This window comes from Thamnophis sirtalis, unplaced genomic scaffold (assembly GCF_051295495.1).
Source record: "Thamnophis sirtalis isolate CommonGarterSnake01/CBP01778 unplaced genomic scaffold, rThaSir2_p1.2 scaffold_7, whole genome shotgun sequence".
NCBI lineage: Eukaryota > Metazoa > Chordata > Lepidosauria > Squamata > Natricidae > Thamnophis > Thamnophis sirtalis.
In genome coordinates, this window is record NW_028261387.1 from 3,243,908 (window position 1) to 3,271,500 (window position 27,593).

Genomic DNA, 27,593 nt, shown 5'->3' on the forward strand with positions numbered 1-27,593 from the left:
AGTTGCCTCTTTCGCAGATCATGCTAAGTCCAGGAGAATCTCTATTTTGTCTACTTGTTTCTTTAGGGAGAATATAAGCCTATGCAACAATGACCTCACATTGTCTATTTTAACATTGTATTTATTGCATATTAAGAGAGACGGAGGGGCAGAGTCTCCGGAATAAGATAGGGCAGAGAATGGGAAGATCAGCGAAACAGACCTGTGATGGTTGAAGAGGGAGATCTGGCTGCCATCTGTAGTCATAACTGGCAGGTTGCAGCTCATGGCTGGATGAGTTCAGTTCAGTGGTGGGTTTCAAAAATCGTTCGAACCTACTCTGTGGGTGTGGCCTCCTTTGTGGGAGTGGCTTGCCGCCCATGTGACCGGATGGGAGTGGCTTGCCACACATGTGACCGGATATGAAGATGCCGATGACACTTGTCAGAACCACCTTAAGTTACCTCACACACATCACTGGCATGCATAAGAATATGATGTAGACTTGTTTTTTGAAAGGCATCTTTGGTTTGCGTTAAAACAACTTCAACACACGCAATGTTCTGATTGCACCACAAACGTAGTAGTCATCCTTACCTTTCACAGAGGCACTGAGCTTTATAAATATGAGCATGATAGTGTAGAATAATCATATCCAAGGACCAGTGGTGGGTTTCAAAATTTTTTGGAACCTCTTCTGTAGGTGGGGCCTGCTTTCCAGGTCCACTGGTGGAACCTCTTCTAACCGGTCCGATAGATTTGACGAACTGGTTCTACCGAATAGGTGCGAACTGGTAGGAACCCACCTCTTGTTCAGTTCCAAATTTGTTCAGGGTTTCTGAATAGAGGAAATTACTATTCCAGACTTCCTTCGTTTGAGCTTTATTTCCAACATTATGAGAATCAATTTAAACAACTTCTTTGTAATTGCATTGAGCATATACCCATGGAAATAACATTAGGGAGCCTTCTGTAGTGTGGTATAATTGTGTATGAGTATGGCTCGCATGTGTACAGGGCAGGGGGGGGGTATTGTGAATTCTTATAAATCTTGCTTTGAGGATGCTTGAGATCTTCTTTTCAATGAAATGTTTTGCCACAGGCAAGCTTTTGTCTTCTCCGTCAGTATTATTTTGTATCCTAGTGCTTTGACCTTCAGTAGGCATCTTAGAAACATATATTACACCACAAGGACACTTCATCATGTAAATGACAAATTTTGTGTCATAGGTAATATTTTATTTAATAGCAAAGTTCTTACCATGATGTGTTTTGATGGTAACAATGAAATATTCTATTTTTTTCCCACCTCCCTGTTCGTTCAGCTTGCCCATTGATAAAGGCAAACAGCTAACCTACATGAACTATAATTTTAGTTGAATATGTTTTATTTGGATTTTATATGTATTAAAATGAAATTGGATTATAACATCTTCCTGGTTTACATTTTATTTGCATGGTTTATGGAAAGTGGAAAGGCATTAGATCCAGTATCTAATATGATTCCTTCCACAGGTTATGTAGACAGTAAACACAGGGTCAATCAAAATGGACTCAAATGTCTATACACCAATGCACAGAGTATGAGGAATAAACAGGGTGAATTAGAAATTCAAGTAAATGAGGGCAGATGTGATATTGTTGCCATTACAGAACTTGGTGGGATGAAATCTACAAATGGAACACACAGCTAGAAGGATTTAAATTATTTAAAAGAAATAGACCAAATAAAAGAGGAGGTAGAGTTGCACTATATATAATAAAGAACTACATCTCTACATAAATAGAGCACAACAATGATGAGAGCTATCTTGAATGCATTTGGGTCAATATTAAAGGTTGTGGGGGGGGGATGACATTGCCATAGGTCTATACTACAGGCCACCAAACCAAGCAGAGGAAGTAGATGAACTTTTTACTAGTCAGTATGTAGGAAGCACACCACAATAGTAATGGGAGATTTTAACTACCCTGACATCAACTGGGAAACAAACTCTGCACCAAGTGGAAGATCCAACAGGTTCCTAACAAACCTAGCAGACAACTTTGTTTCCCAAAAGATAGAGAAGGGAACAAGGAGATCGCCCATATTGGACTTAATTCTCACTAACAGAGAGGAAATGATAGAAGGTGTTGAAGCTACAGGAACCCTGGCGGCAAGTGACTATGCAATATTGGAATTCAACATTATGCAAACACAAGTAGTAGAACAAAGTCAAACTAGAGTCTTGGACTTTAAAAGAGCTAATTTCAATAAACTTAGAGAGAGCTTGGGAAAAATTCCATGGATGAGAATCCTCAAGGGGAAAACAACTCAAGAAGCTTGGGAAATTTTGAAAAATGAGATTACAAAAGCCCAGCCTAGCACAACACCAATGAAGAAGAAAAAATAACAGCTCCCAAAAGAAACCAGCATGGTTGCATAAAGAACTCTCTGATAAATTGAAAGACAAAAAGAATAAATATAAAAAGTGGAAAGAGGGGAACATAACTAAGGCAGAATATCAGCAAATAGCCCGAGCCTGTAAAGATGAAGTGAGGAAAGCTAAGACTCACAATGAAGAAAGGCTTGCCACAAAAGTAAAAAAACAACAAAAAAAGCTTCTTCCAACATATTAAAAAGAAGAAAAAGGTTAAGGAAACAATTAGTCCATTGCTGGGAGAAAGTGGCAAGAAGGTGACAAGCAACAGGGAGAAAGCAGAACTATTTAACTCGTGTTTTGCACCTGTCTTTACACAAAGGGGAAAAAAAACAGTACAACCTACCAAAAACCGCACCACAAAAATCAGATTAGGAACACAAATTGAAACAGGAAAGAAAATGGTAAGTGAGCACCTGTCTCCCCTAGATGAGTTCAAATCACCAGGACCGGATGGATTACAGCCCAGGGTTCTGAAGGAACTTGTAGATGAGATCTCAGAACCACTGAACTACATCTTTCAGAGATCTTTCAAAAAAGTTTGGAGCCTCTTCTGTAGGTGTGGCCTGCTTTCCGGGTCCACTGGTGGAACCTCTTCTAACCGGTTCGGTAGATTTGACAAACCGGTTCTACCAAATAGGTGCGAACTGGTAGGAACCCAGCTCTGCCACTTCCCAAGGTCAAACACGACACTGATGCAGCCCTCAATGAAATCAAGTTTGACACCCTTGGTCTAAACTAGAAGTTAATTTTGCTTAGATTTGGGCAAGGATTACCTGTGCCGATTAGATGGTTAAGTGAATTTATACTGTATATAATGGGTGAGGAGCCTGCTAAAATGCAACAACTTGAGTGTATATACCGGGACTTGTGTATGTCTAATTACTGATCAGTGTCTGAAAGGTAGATTCTGTTAGTGGATGATTTATACGTTGTTGGCTTGACAACGTTTTGATCTATATCCTAGATTTTTTAATACCGTTTTAATATTTCATGAACTTTCTATATAAGTTCATTTTTATGAACTTTGACAATACAGTAGAACTATAAATACTAGTCGAGGATTTGTGTTGTGATAGAAACTTGGGAGAAAAAAGAAAAGAAGAGGGACCTTCATTGATCCTTCACTTTGTGTTGAGGCCAGTTGTCAAAGGGTCACCATTTATTATTAATCTGCATGTCTTTTTGGTGAGTGGGCAGCTGTATCAATTTATTATTATTATACAATTGTATCACAGTGGCCAGTTGTTTCGCCGGATTTGGCATTGGTTACTAGTCGGGCCCCACCCAGGGGCCTAGGACCTTGTAACGTATTTTCGTAATATGCGTGCAGATCCAAGCAGTGCGGCTTTTTGCATTTGACTGATGGTGATTTTGTCAATTTTTAACTGTTTTAAATGTAATTCCAGTGCTTTTGGAATAGCACCCAGTGTGCCGATTACCACTGGAATTACCACTGCTGGTTTGTGCCATAGTCGTTGAATTTCGATTTTTAAGTCCTGGTATCTTGCGATTTTTTCATGTTCCTTCTCGGCGACCCTGCTATCACCTGGTATTGCAATGTCTATGATTGTGACCTTATTTTTCTCAACTAGTGTGATGTCTGGTGTGTTATGCACCAGTATTTTGTCCGTTTGTATACGAAAATCCCATAAGATTTTGACCATCTGATTTTCGGTGACTTTTTCAGGCATATTAGTATCAGTATTAGTATTAATATTAATTAATATTAGTATTAATATTAATTAATACTAATACTAATACTAGTACTAGTACTAGTACTAGTACTAGTACTAGTACTAGTACTAGTACTAGTACTAGTACTAGTACTAGTACTAGTACTAGTACTAGTACTAGTACTAGTACTAGTACTAGTACTAATATTAATATTAATATTAGTAGTATTTCAATGTATGTTCTACCATTCTAGAAAGAACACTTAACTACCTCCTTACTTCTTACTGAAACAGTCTCTCATAATCCTTTTGAACAGTGGAGATGCACATTTTCCAAGATGTTTTTGCTGAGAAGAGAGTTGATGTAGGAATTAATCTGTGGGAGGAAAATCAACACCCCCCCCCCCACAAACTGGAAAGCTAGCTCTTATCAATGAACTGGGGATATACTTACTTGGCAGCTCCAAGAAATATACTTTCATAGTATTGTCTTCATTTTTTTGTAATGCCCACAAGTAAACAGAGAGAATAAATAATGAAATAGAAGAGCAGATTACGTTTTTTTCTTCTTTACTGACAATCTGAAATAGAATATTTTTAGCAGTAAGTAGTAATTCCTGATAGATCCCCCCCCTCCCTACAGCGTGTAATTCATGATAGATCCTACACCCAGTAATTCCTGATAGACCCGCATAGTCAGAAGGGGTCAGCTGAATCTTGATCTCTTGTTTATCTAAGAATTATCTAATGCTTAATTAGTACTGATGCAGAAATTCCTTCAAGCCTCCAATTCCAGGGGCCGTAAGACAGAATCTCTGAAAAGTAACAGATGCAATTCAGCATTTGGAGGGTGTTTTGTTTTTTTTGACACTTCTGCATTCAGCATCTGTTACTCTGCAGGCTCCGACTCCACTGGCTGCCTTTTTGTGCATTCACTCCTGAACTGCAAAATTACCCAGCAGTTCAATTCCCCTCCCCTCCTTCCCCAATGCACATGTGAATAAGCATCGCTTTATCATTTCAAAGCCGTTTCTATTAGGCGCATTTTATGCCACTGCTCTTTCAAATAAGGAACAGGGAATTGGTACACACTGTCATTAAGCTAAATAGCTTTCCCGAGAGATATACCAATAAATTATTAGAATGGTTTGTTCTAATTAAGTGCCATGTACTGTGTCATGGTACATAATCAGCTGCGACAAGGCATGTTCCTTAATCAGCAGCAAGAACAGCACTGAAAAAAATAACAACAGTTTTGATCAGAATGTTTAGGTCTGCTGCTTCTAAATTGGATGCTAAGTAGGAGCTACATGAAAGTTTCACTGATTCCCATTGATGTAAGTCAACTTTCTCCAGCCCGGTTTTGTCTAAATGCTGGTGTGGGATTTGGGGAACTCAAGCTGAACACGTTTGAAGGGCTCCAGGTTAAAGAAGACTAAGGTAAGGAATTTGCATTCCAGACGTAGTGATTTAACAACCCCTTTACCTAAAACAGTTTTGCGCACTGCTGTAGTTGTAGAGCACACAACCAGCATTTCGTCTTTAATACATTCTTATTACCCCTTGCACTACAATTGCTTCGGTGTTTCTGATTCCCAAGAACAAACATAAAAGCTGTTTTCTTATATCATCACAGATACAGACATAAAATGGAGCTTGGGCTTCACCCCTAAAGAAATGACAATTGATTTATTGAAGCAAATCATCTATTTTTGAAAATTAATAAAATGAATGCTTATAAACATATAATTACTTGGCCCCAACATCTAAGAAACAACACATGTCAAAACATGCCAAAACAACCAGCATGAAACCTGGTAGAAACTGGCATGGCCAATCCAGCAGAGGAAGCCTGACAGTTGTTCCGAGCATTAGTTGTCATCTTGGTAGCTATTTGGATCTTGCTTGAATTTAAATCAGCCCTCAAATCCAATCCTCCTGGTTGATATATCAGAAGATGGAGGAGGTTCTTTGACAAGCCTTTGCCTGATTTGTATCATGACCTCTTTAACTTATATATTTGTTTGTTTTGAGTGTTTTTCATGGAATGTTGTATATGGATGTTGTATCAGTGTTCTATTTTTATGTAAGTCCCTGAACATCTTTTGATTGCAGTAGGATAGAAACATGAAAAACAAACAAACCGTTGTGGCATCACAGTTGATTTGAACATCTGGTAATGCAGTGGACAAACATTCAATTTGATTCAGGGAAACAAAACCAGCAGGGAGAGCTGGGCCAGGGCATTGTGAGGCTGGGAGGTGCGTGAGCTGGGAGCGGAATAGCCACTCACGCACCCCCCCCTCCAGCTGTGCAGAGTGCCATTCACTGGCATTTCAAAGGCGCCAAGCCGCGGGAGCCGGATGGCGTTGAACAGGCGCTCACACGGCTTGGCAATACCTCTAGGTCAGTGAATGTTGCTGTGCCCAGCTGGAAAGTGGGATTGCCAGGTGGCTGCTCATGAGCACGGTCACTTCACGGCTGTTGTGTTGCACTGCTGCGACAGCGCAACACAGCCATTCAGCCATGAGGCTGTGCCCGGCTCTTTGGGAGTCTGCTCGCAAGAGAGCAGCCGCCTGGCAACCCCCCTCTTCAGCTGGATACAGCGCTGCTCACTAACCTAGCGGTACCCCGAAGGCACTAAACAATGCAATAATTTTTGCCTCCCCCCCAGTTCCCACGGCTTGGCACCTTCGGGACACCGCTAGGTTGGGGAGCGGCGGTCTGCCTGGCCGGAGGTGGAGAGTTGTCCAGGGTGTTTATTTGTGGGGGAGGGCTTATATTTTTACCCACCAGAAAAATGTGGCATGGCCTTATTATCAGGACATGTCATATTTTCGGGGAAACACAGTACAAGTCAACTTTGTTCCAACCATACTGGAAACATGCTGGAAACCATTAAAGCCAGCATCATATTCTGTGCAAAACAAGATATTGCTTTCGGGGACTTAACGAAGTATTTAATTCAAGCAATAAAGGCAGTTATTTGGCTTAATCCTGGGTTTTAGCCAGCTGTTCTTACTTTTAATTGGTATCGCGCATTACTAGAAGGACTAAGTAAAAATGAAATGTTCCAGAAGAAGAAATGACTAGATTTAATTATTGTTTTAAAATGAAATACTAAATAAGTTTCTAGCCCAATCATTCAATAATGTTGCAGCTTTGAGTTTCATAACAATAACACTATCATTAGTGTAATAACACTGTTATTGTTCTTGGGTTTAGAGAGCCCAATTTCTACAAGCCTTTCTGATTTTGCTTTTCTTCCCAGTTCCAGATAAATATTGTTAAGTTGGGGTCGAATTTTCCACGCCTTCATCCCACTCCAGTGGTGGGATTCAGCCAGTTCGCACCTATTCGGGAGAACCGGTTGGTAACTTTCTAAGCAGTTCGGAGAACCGGTTGTTGGAAGAAATCTTATTTTTTCCCCCACTTTACAGTGCTAATCCTGTAAGGAAGGCAGGAAGGAAACATTCTGGTGTTGTTTCTAGCCTAATCTTTATTGCCCTGCTTACAGAAACTGCCTCTCTGGTTAACCCTTATTATATTGCAACAGTTAAGGTGAAGCGCCCATCAACATGAGTGATGTTGAGTTGGCCATGCCCACCCAGTCACATGACCACCAAGCCCCACCTACCCTGCTGGTCATTAGGGCAGAGAACCGGTTGTTAAATTATTTGAATCCCACCACTGCTTCATTCCCTAAGCATATTTAACAAATATGATAAGGCATGTCTTGAAATAAAACAAGACCATGGAACTGCATGTTCATTTCAGGGGTTTCCCCCAACTTCAACAATATGGGGACTTCCAATTTCACAAATTCTGCAATAGTGATCTTGTTCAATCAAAATAGCAAAAGATTGTAGGGTGATACCAGGATACAATGAAACTTTGAGCTGAAGTATAAGAAAAAGAATGTGAGTGGAGACAATTGTATATCCAATAAAAATGAATAAAACTAAATGGGATCAGGGTTAATGAGGAAATAAAGAAGAGCAAGTACTTATCTAATAATTATAAATTCCAGTTGTATGAATTCAAAAGGTTTCAACTTACAAACCAATGTTTGATTCTCTACTAAAGACTTAGACGGAATTGATGGAATGGATTTCCTTATTTCTATTTGATGGTTACTCTTTCTTTTTTAACTGAAGTTATATCTTTGATTTCCATGAACAACACTTTTGGATTCTCAAGTCTCAATTGTGATTATAATTTTTCAGGAAAGAATTTACTAGAATTTATTGTATGCAGCCTTGCTGGTTGATTTTTTAAAATTAAAAAAAATATGCATTAAAACATTTTTGATCTTTTCCTAGTTTGTACTCTTGATTCTCAGCCTTAAATTCATAGATTACTCAATTGGGTAATTATTATTTTCCCAATGTTATGTTGAATGAAGATCTGGGATTACAAAATGTACATCTTTAAGTGTACTTTGTGATCTTTTCCAGCAATGGAGTCATTAATTGTTAATTTTTGAACTGGAAAAAAAAATCTGAGTAACTTCCTTTCATTGTTTTTAATCTGATCAACGAGGAAATAGACCCCTTATAGTGTCATCCATTAAAAATGCATGGATTCTGTTCTTTTACTGCTATTTTATTTGAATTCCATTAATTCAAATAAATTAATATTATGGTGGTGGATTTTTTTCTGCCCATTTTGATTGGGCATATAATTTGTGAATTTCACCTAAGGAATATACTGTATGTACTAATATAAACATGCTTATTATACAAATTAAGTCTGAATTGATAGCCCCTTTGTTCCAAATAAATGTGTAGCTGGATTGCAGTTTGATATTCTTTTATATCTCTTTTTTTCAGAGAGAGAGAGGGGAGGGGGAATGTAGTGATTTCATCAGCTTGTCCTGTAATCTAAAAGCCATTAAACAAATGTGATTTGACAGTGAATAACTCAAGCAGTTTTATATTAACCTTTATGTGTAAGTCAAGGATATCTTAACCTTGATTGATATGATTTGTAATTTATTGGTCAGGACTGGACCAAAAAGAAAAAGAAAAGAAAGAAAAAAGAAAGTATGACCGTTTGGCTTAGAAAATTGCCCTGTTCACGATTACGTATATGGCTGTCTATCCCTTTGTTTCCAATAATGTTCGCTCCTGGATGAATATGTAGATTGCACATTTTAATTGTCCATTTCAAGGTGTGTAAGAGTTCAAATTAAAGAGTCTTGCAAACATTCCTTTCTATGTCTTAAAGCAAGCCCTCTCAAACAGAAATCTGGTTAGATAACATGAAATGATGTGTGTGACAATACAATGAAACTTATCAGGGACCAGAGAATATATGAGAAGGTTGTTTGTTTTATGAGTTCCTAAAGTGGTATGTGGGGATGGCCTTAGGAACATGGCCTAGGGATAGTCAGATGAAAGACAACATAGTCTGTATCTGGATAATGGAAGAGACAAGAGGCTCAAAAGAGACCTTTCCCAATTCTTCAATGCGTAAAGGAGATAGGGGGAGAATTAAGTTTGCATAATATTTTACCAGGTGGCTCAGGCAGGAAACACAACCAGGTGAGTTAATTCTACTTTATTGTAGGCCACATTAATAGTAAGTGTGAAAGCATAATTCCTCCTATATCTCTTTTAAAGCCCAAGAAATTAAGGCGGGGACTCTCACCCCCCATCCCCCCCCCAAAAAACCCACCTGTTGTCTCTTATCTGACATTTGCCAAGACAGTCCAGTGTTAGGTCCAGCCTTAAAAAACCTTCCCACATATCACTACAGTATTCATCTAGAAAAAGTCTGTTTCAATTAGGTAGCTTAAATATGTTTGTTCACATGTATGGATTGCAAAGAAATGCACATATATTTACAATTATGATAACTGTGGTCATTTATTTGTATGATTTATACGATTTATTTATTTATTTGTACGATTTATAGGCCGCCCAATCCTGGAGGACTCCGGGCAGCTGTGATAGAAGAATTAATAAAGGGCACAAGAGTTATGAGATATTCTGTATGTGGGTCAGGACATTTTTGTTAAGAATGGATCAGAAAAGACAAATCGAAGAATGTGCAGCAATTATCATATGGAAGAGAAAGAAAGCAGTAGAAGAAACTTAGACACATATAGCAATATGTGACCTAGACTTATATGCTGCTTCACAGTGCTTTCCAGACCTCTCTAAGTGGTTTACACAGTTAGAATATTGCCCACAACAATCTGAATCCTCATTTTACTGATCTTGGAAGGATAGAAGGCTGAGTCAACCTTGAGCCAGTCAGGATCGAACTCCTGGTTCAGGCCTTCAGGCCTTCCCTCGCGAAAGCCACGAACTGGCGTATGCCGGGTGGCCCAAAGGTGGCGGCATATACAGAACCTAAACCTTCTCTTAGCAAGCCAGTTTGGTGTAGTAGTTAAGGCACTAAGTTAGAATCTGGGAAGTTGTGAGTTCTAGTCCCACTTTAGGCACAAAGCGGGCTGCGTGATCTTGCGTTGGTCGCTCTCGGCATTAGGAAGAAGAAACCACTCATGACAAGAAACCTGAAGGAACTAGTCCAGCAGTGGTGGGTTTCAAAAATTTTTGGAACCTCTTCTGTAGGTGTGGCCTGCTTTCCGGGTCCACTGGTGGAACCTCTTCTAACCGGCTCGGTAGATTTGATGAACCGGTTCTACCGAATAGGTGCGAACTGGTAGGAACCCACCTCTGTAGTCCAGGTAGTCACCAGAAGTCAAAATTGATGTGGTCGCAGCCTCCATCCCCAAATAGAATTGGAGTTTATTATTTTGCCCTTTCTTCACCTCAATGGTATTTCCTTTTGGCTAGATTTATAACATGACATCCGTAACACAATTATTGATATTATTTGGGAAACATTTTAAACTTTGAAAATGCTTACTAATCAAAGGTCTACAATGTGTTTAGAAAAAATAATGCCTCTTTAAAAAATTGTACTTACAACCATAAATTATCCAGACAGCTTCTTGCTGGTGCATCTGTGCAGTTTGCTCTTTTTTTTTTTTTTTTTAGAAAACTTTGTTATTTGAAGTGTCTATCCCAAGAAATTTCACAACTGTAATTTATAAACCCTGTAAAGAGGCTACACAAGTTGGAGCAATAAGTGCAAAAACCCTATTCTAAAATCAGTTTTAATGGTCATGCTATAAAAAGCAGACTGGTTTGCTACAGCAACAGCCGTATCTTGGACTAGAAGTGAACACAGCAGCCATCAAGCTTACTTTTCTTGTGAAAGAAGAATTAAATTGAACATTTCAATTTATTTATAACTTATGTAAAACATAATTCTGCCATTTAATTATGGTTAAGCCAGGTCATGTTCCAGGTATGATGAAGTGTTGTGGCCCAGCAGGAGCCGTTGGAGCTGCCACCAGACTCCGACAGTGAGGGACCCTATGAGTCGGACCTGGAGGACGTGGAGGGACCTTGGACAGAGTTCCGACTCCGAGCAGGGTGCAGAGAGGCTGGTTGGCGACCAGGAGGCACCTGAGCCTTGGACCAGTAGGGAGGAGACAAGGGAGTGTGATCCTGACGTCAGCAGTGAGTTGTTCCTGGATGCCCGGCACCGGAGAGCTAATAGGCGTAAGGAACAATTACGCAGTTACAGGAGGTAATTGCACTCAGCTGGTGGTCATTAGGCTCCTCTCCAGACTATAAAAGGAATGCTTGTGGACAAGCCCCCTTTGCAGAAGTCAATGCATTAACGAATGTTGGAGAACAGTACTGTGAGCCTGGCAGGCTGGATTGCTGCCACGGCTTATTTGTGCTGGATTGCTGTCCAGACTTGTCTGTGCCGGTTTGCTGCGAAGGACCTGTATGTCTGTTAATTAAATGCCATAACGTATCTTTGACTCGGAGTGTGTTGGTGTGGGATGAGGGGGGTCAGAACAATGAAGTAAAATGTTTTTCGTTGTTGGCTACCTCCCCCTCCTCCCTCCTCCTTATAGCATGTTCCCGTAGGTGCAGGGTCCACTTTTTGGATCATTGAACGCCCCTTTCCATGGTCAGTTCCATCTCCAGGGTGCAGGTCTGTGGCTTACATATCTTTGTTGATGGTGCCTTGTCATCTCTGTTTTGGACACTCGCTAGGTTGTCGGCCATTGACTTCTAGTTAGTAGGTAGTCTTGGCCATGGTGGAAAGTGATTTAGATTTAGATTTAGTTTATTTGTATGCCGCCCTTCTCCGGGAGGGACTCAGGGCGGCGAACAACTCAGAAGGGGAAAAGGGGACACAAACACAATACACGTAATTAAAATACACAAGAGTCATACAGCCATACAAGTCGAGAGGGGAGGGGAACTCATCAACCCCAGGCCTGCCGGCACAGCCAGGTTTTGACGGCTTTCCAGAAGGCCTGGAGAGAGGTGAGGGTCCAAATCTCCACGGGGAGTTCATTCCAAAGGGCCGGAGCTGCTACAGAGAAGGCCCTCCCCCGGGTAGTAGCCAGATGGCATTGACTGGTAGACGGAAGGCCGATCCTGTGCGATCTAACGGGTCTTTGGGAGGTAATTGGCAGCAGGCGGTCTCTCAAGTACCCAGGTCCAATACCATGAAGGGCTTTATAAGTTACGACTAGCACTTTGAAGTGTATCTGGAGACCGAAGTGCTGCTCTCTGAACATGTCCATACCAGTGGAGTTGGCCTTCTCTCTTGTTGTTGGCTTCTTCCAGCAGCATAATTATCTTTACAGTTCCCCACCATCACAGTTGCACACAATAACCTAATATAGCAATGCACCAGGTCTTTATGATGCCTATAGAATGGCGGCTTATCATTTCCAGTCAGCAAATCCGCAAAGATAAGCACCAAACCAAGATAACTAGATGCCAGCGCTGAGCCTGATGGATCCTAATACTGAACATCTGGTATACTTGCAACTCAGTCATAGGAGCAGGGGTGGGTTTCAACCAGTTTGCGGCGGTCCCTGCGAACCGGTTGGTCGGCGAACCCGGAAGTAAGTAACTTCCAGGAACGGCGAAGGGCCCACTCGCCCGTGCTCCTTACCCGGTTTTGACGAGTTCTGCACTTCCACACATGCGCAGGACGCATACAGCACCTGCGCGATCCTCCAGGAGCAGCTGGAGCATCGCACAGACGCTAGTACGCACCCGTGCGTCACGCGCATGCACGAGGACGCCGCCGGCCCCGTTCCAACTGAACCGGTTGGAACGGGGCGAGAAACCCACCCCTGCATAGGAGCAATATATTAGACAGACTAATGTCAGCATGATTATAAAGGATCTTTATGTAACAAAGGTACCAAGGTTTATACAGAGCACTCATTTCTTCATTCCATAAACATGTAAGAACATTTGTTGAGGTGGGAAATTGACTAGGCATAGATAGCAACATCAGAAGGCTTTTAAAGCCTGCAGTACTTTTGAATGAGAAAACTAAGAAAGTTCTTGATTTCCAAAGCTTAGGATAGAATTTCCTTCTTCTTTCCTTCTTTCTGCTGGGAAATTAAAGCATTGTGACCCATGGAATGGCAATTCGTCATTTAGAGAAGAAAGTATCCGTTTCAATAATTTTAAGAACATTAAGAGAGGCCTTCATGGTATTGGACCTGGGTACTTGAGAGACCGCCTGCTGCCAATTACCTCCCAAAGACCCATCAGATCGCACAGGGTCGGCCTCCTCCGGGTTCCGTCCACCAGCCAATGCCATCTGGCTACTACCCAGGGGAGGGTCTTCTCTGTAGCAGCTCCGGCCCTTTGGAACGAACTCCCCGCGGAGACTCGGACCCTCACCTCTCTCCAGGCCTTCCGGAAAGCCGTCAAAACCTGGCTGTGCCGGCAGGCCTGGGGTTGATGAGTTCCCCTCCCCTCTCGACTTGTATGGCTGTGTGATTTTCGTGTATTTTAATTATGTGTATTGTGTTTATGTTCCCTTTCCCCCCTGAGTTGTTCGCCGCCCTGAGTCCCTCCTGGAGAAGGGCGGCATACAAATAAACCAAATACAATACAATACAATACAATACATATTTTGAGATAAAATAAGCTGAAGCACATAAACACACTTTTGATGCGGTAATTGAATTTGGCGTATTTATTTGGAAACTGGGTGAAGCAGACTTGTGAGTTACCGTATGCAAAAGTGACATGGAATCAAATAAATTGATCCAGATATCCCCACTGATTTGGTCTTCATTAGCTATCAAGTATCATCTTCTCATATATTAATTCAGCAGCGGGAAGAAATAAAAATGTGATTTAAAAAAGGTAAGACTCTTCCAGAAAGATTTGCTACGCATGAATAACATGAGCCGAGGTGGTGCAGTGGTTAGAGTGCAGTACTGCAGCCACTTCAGCTGACTGTTAGCTACAGTTCGGTGGTTCAACTCTCACCGGCTCAAGGTTGACTCAGCCTTCCATCCTTCCGAGGTGGGTGAAATGAGGACCCAGATTGTTGGGGGCGATATGCTGACTCTGTAAACCGCTTAGAGAGGGCTGAAAGCCCTATGAAGCGGTATATAAGTCTAACTGCTATTGCTATGCCTATTTGGGGGAGAGGGATCCTCTCCTAAAATTGTCAATCTTGATGTAAAAAAAAAACAATTCAAAATTATTCAGGCCAGCCTTTCACTGAAGCACTATCACTCCCTCCAAAAAAGCCGTAGATGTTTTTCTTATTTCAATAATTCATTTTCAACCTGGCAGACTACAAGCAATTGGAAGGAGATAGAACCTAAACAGTAGGTGCAGAGAGAACATTAAGGTATATTAACATCTAGGAAATGCACCTCATTTATCCAGAGAATGGAAAACTCTAATCAATAACTAGTATAACAAATAGAAATAATGACGAGGAAATGGGTATGAATGAATGTTTTTGCATTCTCCTGTCTCCCTCTCTTCCTCAAACAATTCAACTGAAAGGGGAAGAAACCTCAGTTAATTCTTTGGCCATTGCTTCTTACCCAAACCTGCTATTACCACTCCAAGTTAAAATGATCCAGCTTCAGAACCAAATAATAATAGACACAGAATTACAGTGTGCTGGTGACCCTTTGTAAAACATATCCACTGCTTCTGATTCATGGACTCCTTTCTTTTCAGAAGGAAGCCATAGGGAAGGTCTCTATATATCATAATAATTTAGCACTTCTTTTTCTTCGTGGTGAAGCCCAGGAGGTTGTATGACCTTAAGTTAAACACACACAGACACACACACACACACACACACACCACAAGTCTACAAGCTAGGAGATACAGAGCATATTTCCTTTCTGAAATATCACCTAAAATAGGAAAGTTCAGAGTGCAGTTTGTGAATGCACACCAGAACTGGGCTAGAGGAGTGGATTACAATAATTCATGGAAGTAGATATAAACTAAGTTGTTAAAACAGGACTAAGGTGATCATAGGGATGGAATTGGAAGATGAGGAATTAACTGATATATCAGGGCAGCTTAGAGTGATAGTAAAGACAATAAAACTCATATAAGAAGAAGAATCAAGTAAAACACAATGTTAAAAATAAAAAATGTTTCGAGTTCACCAGACCGTTGAAGAAGAAAAAAGGGCATTGGGAAAATATCTGAAGGACAGTGAAGAAAGTGCATCAAAGCTAATACACCATGAACGCTTATTAAATATTAGAGAGGCCAAGGTGGCCTACATGAAAAACTAAATGAGGAATAAAGAAGAGGCATGGCAAGAAAAAATATTACGTATCCTGTTCTGACCCTCTCCTCCATCCAGTAACAAATGCTGAGACAAGCTTAACTGGAATGTACTTTATTAGCAAGAAACCGAAACCTCGGTGGCTGAAAGCCAAGCATAACAAAAAGATAAGGACCTTGGCAGCAACTCAGACAAACCTTGGCAGCAATCCAGCGTGCCAAGCTAGTTACAAAAGTTCTCCAACTTTTAGTCAATGCGTTGACTTCTGCAAAGAGGGGCGTGTGCACAAACAGTCTTTTTATAGTCTGGAGAGGAGCCTAATGACCACCAGCTGAGTGCAATTACCTCCTGTAACTGTTCCTTATGCCTATTAGATCTTTGATGCCGGGCATCCAGGAACAACTCACTGCTGGACTCAGGCTCACTCTCCCTTGTCTCCTCCCCACTGGTCCAAGGCTCAGGCGCTTCCTGGTGGCCAACCAGCCTCTCTGTGCCCTGCTCGGAGTCAGAACCCTGTCCAGGGTCCTCCACATCCTCCAAAGCCGACTCATAGGGCGCCTCGCTGTCGGAGTCTGGTGGCAGCTCCAACGGCTCCTGCTGGTCCACAACACGTACCAGTGCACAAAAATACTAGCAGCAAAGCAGACAACAACAAAACTTCGCCATGGCTAAGAGCAGGAAAGTTGAAGAAAGAGACAAAGAGGCTAATTCTGGTGGCACAAGACCAAGCCTTAGGAATACATTTATATAAAGCTAGAATTGAAAAGACCACAACGGACAGCAAAGAATCTGAAGAAACAGTGGACCACAGAGTTAGCTGCTGAGAAGATTGCACAGACTGAATACAAACAGCAAACAGCATGATTAAAGGAGAAATGAATATCTGCAGGAAAATAGCATTTGTCTGCAAGTAAGAACCGGTGGGACCACAAAGGAGAGAAAAGTAATAGAAAATGAAGAGGCTCAAGTGCTCTGGGAGTTTAGAATTGAAACTTACAAGCATTTGCCACAAAACACACACATGATAAGAAAGACAAGAGAGTATGGATAAGGATGTTTTCAGCAGTACCTGGAGACCAAAGAACGGAAGAGAAAGAAGTGGAAAAATATTACCAAATATAAAAGTTTCCCAGAAGTGAAGTTTACCAAACACCAAAAGGCGAGAAAAACTATTGTGGAGCATTTGTCATTTGTTGTAAATGAAAGTAATAAGGCTATAAAAATTAACAATAAAATTGGGAGGTCAACGACAGTGGTTGGTTTCAAAAATTGTTCGAACCTACTCTGTGGGTGTACCCTCCTTTGTGGGAGGGGCTTGCCATCCATGTGACTGGATATGAAGATGCTGACGACACTTGTCTGAACCACCTTAAATTACCTCACACACAGCACTGGCATGCATAAGAATAGGATGAAAACTTGTTTTTTTAAAGGCATCTTTGGTTTGCGTTAAAACAACTTCAACACACGCAATGTTCTGGTTGCACCACAAACGCAGTAGCCATCCTTACCTTTCACAGAGGCCCTGAGTTTTATAAATAGGAGCATGATAGTGTAGAATAATCATATCCAAGGACCAGTGGTGGGTTTCAAAAATTTTTGGAACCTCTTCTGTAGGTGTGGCCTGCTTTCCGGGTACACTGGTGGAACCTCTTCTAACCGGTTCGGTAGATTTGACGAACCGGTTCTACCGAATAGGTGCGAACTGGTAGGAACCCACCTCTGGTCAATGATGATGCAAACATTACTAATATTTAAGATATAACATTTATATTTTTGTTGTTTAATGGAAAGTAGTGCCTTTTTTTCCCCTTACCAAAACTTTGCATTAACAAATTATCAATGGACAAATGTGTAGTGTCTTTTGTCTTCTCACAATCTATTCCCCTGATGGCGTACCTATGGCACGCATTCCGGAAATGGCATGCAAAGCCACCTTGCTGAACATGCCAGCCGTTGCCCGTTGTTCTTCCCAGTTCCAGGGCTGGTTCAGCTGGTCTTCATGCATGCATGCATGCACACCAGAAACCAGAAGACTAGGTGACCGGCGCACATGTGCACATGTGGATACTGGAAGCTCAGCTTCCTGGCATGCTCTTCTGGATTTGGTGCTCCCACATGTGCGCGCTGGGGAGCTGCTCTTCTAGTTTTCTGTGCTTCCCTGTGCACACTGGATCTACCCAGTTTTGGAAATATATCATTCTGCCAATCACTCAAATCAGAGGTGGGTGAGTTCGCATCTATTCAGTAGAACCGGTTCGTCAAATCTACCCCACCGGTTAGAAGAGGTTCCACCAGTGGACCCGGAAAGCAGGCCACACCTACAGAAGAGGTTCCAAACTTTTTTGAAACCCACCACTGGTCCTTGGATATGATTATTCTACACTATCATGCTCATATTTATAAAACTCAGTGCCTCTGTGAAAGGTAAGGATGACTACTGCGTTTATGGTGCAATCAGAACATTCCGTGTGTTGAAGTTGTTTTAACGCAAACCAAAGATGCCTTTTAAAAAACAAGTTGACATCCTATTCTTATGCGTGCCAGTGCTGTGTGAGAGGTAATTTAAGGTGGTTCTGACAAGTGTCGTCGGCATCTTCATATCCGGTCATATGGGCGGCAAGCCACTCCCATCCGGTCACATGGGCAGCAAGCCACTCCCATCCAGTCACATGGGCAGCAAGCCACTCCCATCCAGTCACATGGGTGGCAAGCCACTCCCATCCAGTCACATGTGCGGCAAGCCACTCCCACAAAGGAGGCCACACCCACAGAGTAGGCTCAAACAATTTTTGAAACCCACCACTGACTCAAATGCTGAGTGTTACAAATTGTTTGAAAATATTGCATATCCTTGATATTGTTTATGCCCTAACAATCTCTTCCTTTTAAGCTAACATTATAGCTTGACATTTTTCTTTTTAAAAAATTGTCATTTTGAGACAGTTTTCGACTCCTAGGGACTACCTAGATTTGTTCCTGCAATTTTCCAAGCAAGCTTTTTCAGAACTGATTAGCTATTGCCTCCTTTCCAGGGCTGAGAAGGAGTGACTGGCCCAAGATCACCCAATTGGCTTTGCGCCTAGGGTGGGAACTAGAATCCACAGTCTCCTGGTTTCCAGCCTCATGCCTTAACCACCACACCAAATTGGCTCTTTTAGCATCACTAAAGAGAACAAGAAATTCAAACTTTTACTGACGGTGCCTTTAGGAAACAATTGTGATTTGCTTTGTTTTGGTATGTTTATGTTGAAAGGAAGTTGGTATACTGTATATTTGCAGAAACTGCACCCTTGAAGAAAAAGGCAAAGGACTGCAGCACTGAAGGGCCACATTGCAGCTGATAAAATGCTAATGAAGGCTCAAGAGGGAAATGATAGCCAGAAGCAAGGCATGCAAAGAATACAGAAACTGAATAGCTATTTAAATGGTATAAATTAGAGAGAATTGATTTCGGGGACCATGGTCTGAATTATTTGAATGACTTGCTAGCATAAGATTGTTTATATCTCATAAGAGCCGAGGTGGCGCAGTGGTTAGGGTGCAGTACTGCAGGCCACTTCAGCTGAGTGTGATCTGCAGTTCAGCAGTTCTAATCTCACCGGCTCAAGGTTGACTCAGCCTTCCATCCTTCCGAGGTGGGTGAAATGAGGACCCAGACTGTGGGGGCGATATGCTGACTCTGTAAACCGCTTAGAGAGGGCTGAAAGCCCTATGAAGCGGTATATAAGTCTAACTGCTACTGCTATTGCTAACTTCTATTGCTATAAAAACAAGCAAAAAATGCATCTGGCTGAAACATGGTCAGCTTGATCAGGAGGTCTTTAAATTTGATCTAATAAAGGTTGGAGTAAAAATAAGTTCAAATAAAGCTCTCCGGTAAAGGCCTGTGCACTATAAAAAAAAATAGAATTATTGTTGTAATGAGGCTGATTAAACTGTTCGTAATCAGAAAGAACACTGACTCCTAAAAATTATGGCCTTCATTATCTATACAGAAATGCTTAGAGTACAGGAAATAAACAAGATGAACTTGACCTCTTAATCCAGAAAGACAAATATGATTTAATAGGTATAATGGAGATCTGGTAGGATAACATCCATGACTGGAATAGCAATTGAAGGATACAATTTATTCAGAAGGAGCAGAATGAGAGCTTGTATGTTAAAAATATCCATAGCTGCTCAGAAACAAGACTGAATGGAGGAGGTGGCATTGCGGAGGTCATAATAATATGAGATATAAATAAAAGCAATATTATTGTTGGTACTGTATCTAACATTGCCTGCTTGACATAGGATGGAGGGGAAGTTTCCTAAAGTAAACTGCAAATCTTAAACCATATATAACACAGTAGTGATAGAGGATTTAATTTCGCTAACAGCTATTGGAACAAACTTTTTCACTGACTTCTTTCTTTTTTAGAGGGTGGAGGACAGAGGTGGGTTGCTCCTGGTTTGGCCCAGATCAGTCGAACCAGTAGTAGTGGCGGCGGGTTCACCGACAAATGCGCGCTCGACAAAAGCGCGCCAACAAAACCACGGGTAGAAAAGCGCGAGTTTGAAATTGCGCTGACGAATGAGCACAGAAGCGTGCCGACAACAGCGTGCCGACAGAAGCGCGCTCTAAACCTAACCCTAAAGGTAACCCTAAACGTAACCCTAACCTAACCCTATATATATGTTTTCTGAGACCCAGCCCAGATCAACTCCGTAGCCAAGACACTCATCTCCAGAACAAAACGCTTAGCTGATGAACAACACCTAAAAACCGAACTTCACACTCTCACTAACGTACTGACATCCAATGGATTCCAAAGAAATAAGATCACCAACCTAATCCAAAAAGAAACCCCCGCTGAAATCCAGGACAGAGAACAAGAAAACGGAAAATCCCTCCTCTCATACATAAAAGGCACCACAGACAGAATCAGCAAAATCCTCCACAAACACAACATCAAGACAGCATTCTGCACAAACCGAAAAATATCCACCATCCTAAGAAACCCCAAAGACAAAATTGAGTTAGAAAATCAAGGAGCATATGAAATCCCATGCACCACCTGCCCCACCACATACATCGGACAAACCAACAGAAGAATAAGTGCACGCATTGAAGAACACAAAAGCGCAATCAGAAAAGAGGAACCAACTTCTTCCCTGATCCAACACCTTAAAGCCACAGGACATAAAATTGACTTTAAAAAGACCAGAACTATTGCCAAGGCTGAACATTTTAACAACAGAATAATCAGAAAAGCCATCGAGATAGAAAAAAAGCCCACACAGCATGAACAGGCGGGACGATACCTCCCGCCTGCCAGCCATTTGGAAGCCCAACCTTATTGATAGGGTTCCACCACAAATCCGCGAAGCCCTTATCCGCGGAGACATAAGCGTGAAGATTAATTCGCACCGTTCGAAGCGCTAAGGAAAAACGCAACCCTACCACGATGACATAATCGTGGAGGGCAAATCTGCGCATTCCCAAGCACTCAGCATCCTAAACCTAACCCTAAACCTAACCCTAACCCTAAAACTAACCCTAACCCTAACCCTAACCCTAACCCTAACCCTAACCCTAACCCTAACCTAACCCTAACCCTAACCCTAACCCTAACCCTAACCCTAACCCTAACCTAACCCTAACCCTAAAACAAACCCCTAAACCTAATCCTAACCCTTACCTTAATTTAAATCCGCTTTCTGCCGCCGCGCTGTTTTAAAGCGCCCTTCTGTCACCACGCTGTTGTCGCGGCGGTGATGACGCGTGGTGATGACGTCGCAGCTTTAGCGACGCAATTTTATCACTGCTATTTTGACGAGCACGGTTTTGTCGTGCCACGATTGATAAACGAGTCCCTAACATGAGGAATGACACCAGGCCCACACTCACAAGAGCCACACAGGCTGCATCCTGTATCCAGTCATCTGAAAGTGCAAAGGTCTATGAGTTCAATTCCTGGTAGAAAGTTTTATCAGGAGAGTTTGTCTGTTCAAACTACTTTTAAAAATAATGTAGTCAAGCCGATTAAATGCACACGTGTGAATGGAAACGTGTGTCCCTCCTTTTCATTTTGGGGCCATAATCTAGTCCTATGAATTTTTCTAGTCAAAATTGTTCCTTTTACTGTAGAGTTTGAGGACACTGTGGCCTATAGGGAAATCTGATGTCCCATCATTTTCTTTTCATCTACCACATAAAGAGCTGGTCACTAAGGCCAGCAACATTTTGACCCGTAGCTCTTGTTCGTAGACAGGATGGACAGGAAGTCAAAGAGGCAGGGGTTTTGCTCTTCACACTTTGATGGCTATGAGAAAAGATGGCATTTTCTTTTCAAACGCTGCAGTGATATTTCAAACCTGATTCCATGATTATTGTTTTAAGCTGAGATTTGTTTTTACAATCTCTTAAAGATTGTACTGCTATGCTGCAAAATGCATTCTGGCTGCACTCAATGCATCCACGCAATTTCTCCACTTTATTTCATTTTAAATAAGTTTGCATTCTACCCTTTTCTACCACCATAAAATGGGACCCAGTTCAGATAGTAGGAATTTCCTCTCGCCTGTATCTCTCTCTGCACTTTCCAGATCCCTATTTCTCTAGAGTGGAGTTGTTGAGCAACTCCAGAGTGATAGAGATGACTTAATGTATAATGACATCTGTTCTGTTCACAAAAGTACACATTATTTTGTCTTGGTTCATTGAACAGAGGTCAAGCCTACCTCAACTGAAGTTGACTTCTGGTGAATATCTAGACTTTTCCATCGAGTTTCCTTGGCAGCTTTAGAGAAAATCTGGTTTTTTTTTTCTAATTTCCCTAGTTTAGCAATAGCAATAGCAGTTAGACTTATATAGCAATAGCAGTTAGACTTATATACTGCTTCATAGGGCTTTCAGCCCTCTCTAAGCGGTTTACAGAGTCAGCATATTGCACCCAACAATCCAGGTCCTCATTTCATCCACCTTGGAAGGATGGAAAGCTGAGTCAACCTTGAGCCGGTGAGATTTGAACTGCTGAACTGCAGATAACAGTCAGCTGAAGTGGCCTGCACTACTGCACTCTAACCACTGTGCCACCTCGATTCAATATATTGCTTCACTGTGCTTTACAGCCCTCTCTGAGTGGTTTACAGAGTCAGCATATTCGCCCCCAACAATCTGGGTCCTCATTTTACTGATCTGATACAAATCAGATCAGGTCAGGATCGAACTGCTGGCAATGAGCAGAATTAGCCCGCAATACTGCATTCTAACCACTGCACAATCATGGCTCTTTAGTTTACAATCCTGGCGTTTTCTGTGTCTCCCACAAGACATGTCTCTATTTAACTTTTTGAGATCCATGAAAGATGGCTAGGCCCTGCCATATAGGCAGAGCGTATTTTAATAACTTTCCTTTTTTTAAAAAAAAGGAAAAAAGAAAAGTATTGCATTTGGCTTTTTATAGGAAACAATACTTATCTTTCTTTATAAATGTAATATTCATCATAATATATCCAATGTGTTATTTTAAAGACAATCCAAATGTGCTACTCTTGCGAAGGTGGAAAACGTGTACAATTCATTTTTTGTTTCGGCGTCTCATTAAATTATGTGAACTGCTCTAGTATAAAGAGGAACGGAGATAAAAATTATAAATAGGACACTGTAAAGATGTCATTGACAGAACACCCCAGTCTCTCTTTTAATAAGCACAAGTTACACAGAGTTAATGGAAAATCCTTTCTGTGATGAAAGAATTGGCAGGAGCTTTAAGAAATCCTATCAGCTGGACCAAATCTCTTACATTTCTCTGAAGCACACAGAGTATTTAGGGCTAATTATCTCTGAATCTATTGTAATCCATTACTCATAAAAATGTAAGAAGGCAGCATTCGCATTCTAGAGCCGCCTGACAGTGCTGGGTTCGGCTCACAAACTGACTGTACAGGATATATTTGAGTCACTGAAAAGACCCCAATCCTTTATGACAGAAATCTCACTCCCCCGAAAATTAGCCTTCCCCGAAAATATTGCAATACAGCAGCAGTCATGAGGTAACATATACTCATTGCCTTCTGCACCTCAAAAATAATAAGATCTCCCCCAAAATAAGGCCAAGTGCTTCGGGGAAATATGGTAAGCGTGTATATATACATCAGTGATGGGCTCCGGATCTCGTTGCAACCAGTATGTATATAAAGTCACAACCCCTGGTATGCCCAAATATGGGAGGAAGCCTACTGTTTCCATTCTCTGTCCATCGGCTCGTCACAAGAGACCATCCAGACAGAAACCCAATATTTTTACTGTTGCCTTTGTTACATTTGTGTTGTATTTGTGCTGATAAATAAATAAAGGGAGACTAGTATAGATCTATTTCAAGCTATTTAGCTCTCATCAGCTAGCCATACCCTTACTGGGATTCGAACCTGTGCTGCATTGCATCTTAGGCAGATGTGTTAACCATTAAGCCACAAGGTTCTTCTCCTTATCAGCTGAGCCAGGGAGAAAGGTATATATTTAAAGTCACAACCCCTGGTATGCCCAAATATGGGAGGAAGTACACTGCTTCCATTCCATTCCATATATATATATGATAGATAGATAGACAGACAGACAGACAGACAGACAGACAGACAGACAGACACAGTATACGCAATCTTAGAGAGAGGGTAAAATACAAACGCATTTATATCCACTGCTAAGAAAATCTGGAGCTTCTTCTTCATAGCTTTTTTTCTTTCCCTTTCTTTGCTATTTTCTTAATTTTCCCCATCTTCTCTTTGTCTATTCATGTTTTTCTTTCTTTTCTTTAAAGATAGTCCTAGACATACAACTATTTCTTTAGTGCCTAATGACCATTTTCCACACATGACCATTGCGGTTTTCACCATGGTCACATGATCAAAATTCAAATGTTTGGCAATTGGTTTATATTTATGACGGTTGCAGTGTTCCCGGGGTCAAGCGGTCATCTTTGATGTGACCTTCTGACCAGCAAAGCCAATGGGGAAGCTGCATTCACCTAACAACCATGTTACTAATTTAAGAACCAGAGTGTTTCACTTAACAACTGTGGCAAGACAGGTCATAAAATGGGGGGAAATTCACTTAATGATTTTCTTGCTTAGCAATAGACATTGTGGGCTTAATTTGGGGCTCATAATTCAAGGATCATCTTATTTCTTTCCTATTTTTATTGCTTTTAACTTCTTAATTTAAAAAAAAATAACAATTGTATAATTTTTATGTAATAAAATAGCTGCTTAGGATAACGATATGGGCCACGTATAAAATAAATAAATAAGAAATAAATATACAAGAAAAGACATCCCATTGTTATTTTTTTTTTTTGACATCCATGGAATCTAACAAGCAACATGGCAGTTAAATGATAAGCTACCTAAGCAATGAGAGGCATAAGCAGAGTTCCTATAAGACCTGTTCTATCTTCGGCATTATGAGAAACTATTTTTTTGCTGTCTTTTGTTTTCTGGCTACACGTGAACTGGAAAGGATTTGTGCATCCACTGTCCTAAACAAGGAAAAATGTCCCACTCGACAAGGCATATATACTTACTTATTCTTCACATAGATAAAGGTAAAGGTTCCCCTCACACATATGTGCTAGTCGTTCCCAACTCTAGAAGGCGGTGCTCATCTTCATTTCAAAACCGAAGAGCCAGCATTGTCCAAAGATGTCCTTGTGGTCATATGGCTGGCATGACTAAACACCGAAGTTGCACTGAATGCTGTTACCTTCCCACCAGTGGTGGGATTCAGCCAGTTCGCACCTATTCGGGAGAACCGGTTGGTAACTTTCTAAGTAGTTCAGAGAACCGATGGTTGGAAGAAATCTCCTTTTGTTTTTTTCCACTTTACAAGGCTAATCCTTGTAAAGCCGAGGTGGTGCAGTGGTTAAACGCAGCACTGCAGGCTACTTCAGCTGACTGCAGTTCTGCAGTTCGGCTGTTCAAATCTCACCGGCTCAAGGTCAACTCAGCCTTCCATCCTTCCGAGGTGGGTAAAATGAGGACCCGGATTGTTGTTGGGGGCAATATGCTGACTCTGTAAACCGATTAGAGAGGGCTGAAAGCCCTTTGAAGCGGTATATAAGTCTAACTGCTATTGCTATCCTGTAAGGAAGGCAGGAAGGAAACATTCTAGTATTGTTTCTAGCCTCATCTTTATTGACCTACTTACAGAAACTGCCTCTCCATTAACCCTTATTACATTGTAACAGCTAAGGCAAAGCAGCGCCCATCGGTGTGAGTGACGTTGAGTTGGCCACACCCACCCAGTCACATGACCACCGAGCCCCACCTACACAGCTGGTCATTAGGGCAGAGAACCGGTTGTTAAAATATTTGAATCCCACCACTGGTATTCATATACTGTTTCGTAGGTTCCACCACAAATGCGCGAACAACAGCAGTATATAAGTCTAACTGCTATTGCTATCCTGTAAGGAAGGCAGGAAGGAAACATTCTAGTATTGTTTCTAGCCTCATCTTTATTGACCTGCTTACAGAAACTGCCTCTCCAGTTAACCCTTATTACATTGTAACAGCTAAGGCGAAGCGTCCATCGACCTGAGTGACCTTGAGTTGGCCACTTCCATCCCGTCATATGACCACCAAGCCCCACCTACCCAGATGGTCATTAAGGCAGAGAACCGGTTGTTAAATTATTTGAATCCCACCACTGCTTCCCACCAAAGTTGCTCCCTATTTTTCTACTTGCTTTCAAACTGCTAGGTTGGCAGAAGCTGGGACAAGTAACTTGAGCTCACGGTGTTACACGGCACTACGGATTCGAACTGCCAAACTGCCGATCTTTCTGATTGACAAGCTCAGCATCTTAGCCACTGTGCCACCACGTCCCTTCTTAATAGTTATTAACCAAAACTATTCTTCACATAGTTTTGGTTAATAAGGGGCATCCATCAGAGATACAAAACACATTAACCTTTTTAAATATGTTGCCTGGAGATATGGGATTAGCGGTATCTTTTCAATCTTTTTTTTCTTGTTTAAAGAGGTGCGTTAGCCTCTTCCTTAAGATTTCTCTTAATTTAATTTTGAATGTGACAGAAAGCAAAATCGTTATAAATGTGAGGTGTAATCATATTAATTATGTTGAATTTAATTTACCTTTAGTTAAACTTTTAAGCTGATGTGGACTGAAATTAAAAGAATTCAATTTGCCCATCTGGAAAGAACATCTTGGGAAAATCTGTTAAGTCTTCCCACTCCGAGGTGGAAGCATCGACAAAACAGCAGTGTGTGATAGAACCCGACATTTTGGAATTCCTCACCCCTAAAAGCCTATAAAACTCCCTTCCCCTCCAACACTCTTGGGCTTTGTATAAGATCTTTAAAGACAGATTTATTTCTGGAGATCTTGGTGCTCTCTAAGCTTGTTTGTTTGCAGACATTTCATTACTCAACTAGGTAACATCTGCAAGCAATTGACCAACCCCAATGAATGTCAAGAAGCCCTCAGTTCCACAGTGAGCTACACATATTCTGTTCTATTGGAGCTGATTTATTTCACCAGATATTAACCCTGGGTACATTTTATTGCTGTTGATCTTAGAAAAGGATTGGTTTCTGTTGTGGCCCAGCAGGAGCCATTGGAGCTGCCACCAGACTCCGACAGCGAGGGGACCCATGAGTCGGCTCTGGAGGATGTTGAGGACCCTGGACAGGGTTCCGACTCCGAGCAGGGCGCAGAAAGGCTGGTTGGCCACCAGGAGGCACCTGAACCTTGGACCAGTTGGGAGGAGACAAGGGAGAGTGATCCAGACGCCAGTAGTGAGTTGTTCCTGGATGCACAGCACCGAAGAGCTAATAGGCGTCAGGAACAGTTGCGCAAGTACAGGAGGTGATTGCACTCAGCTGG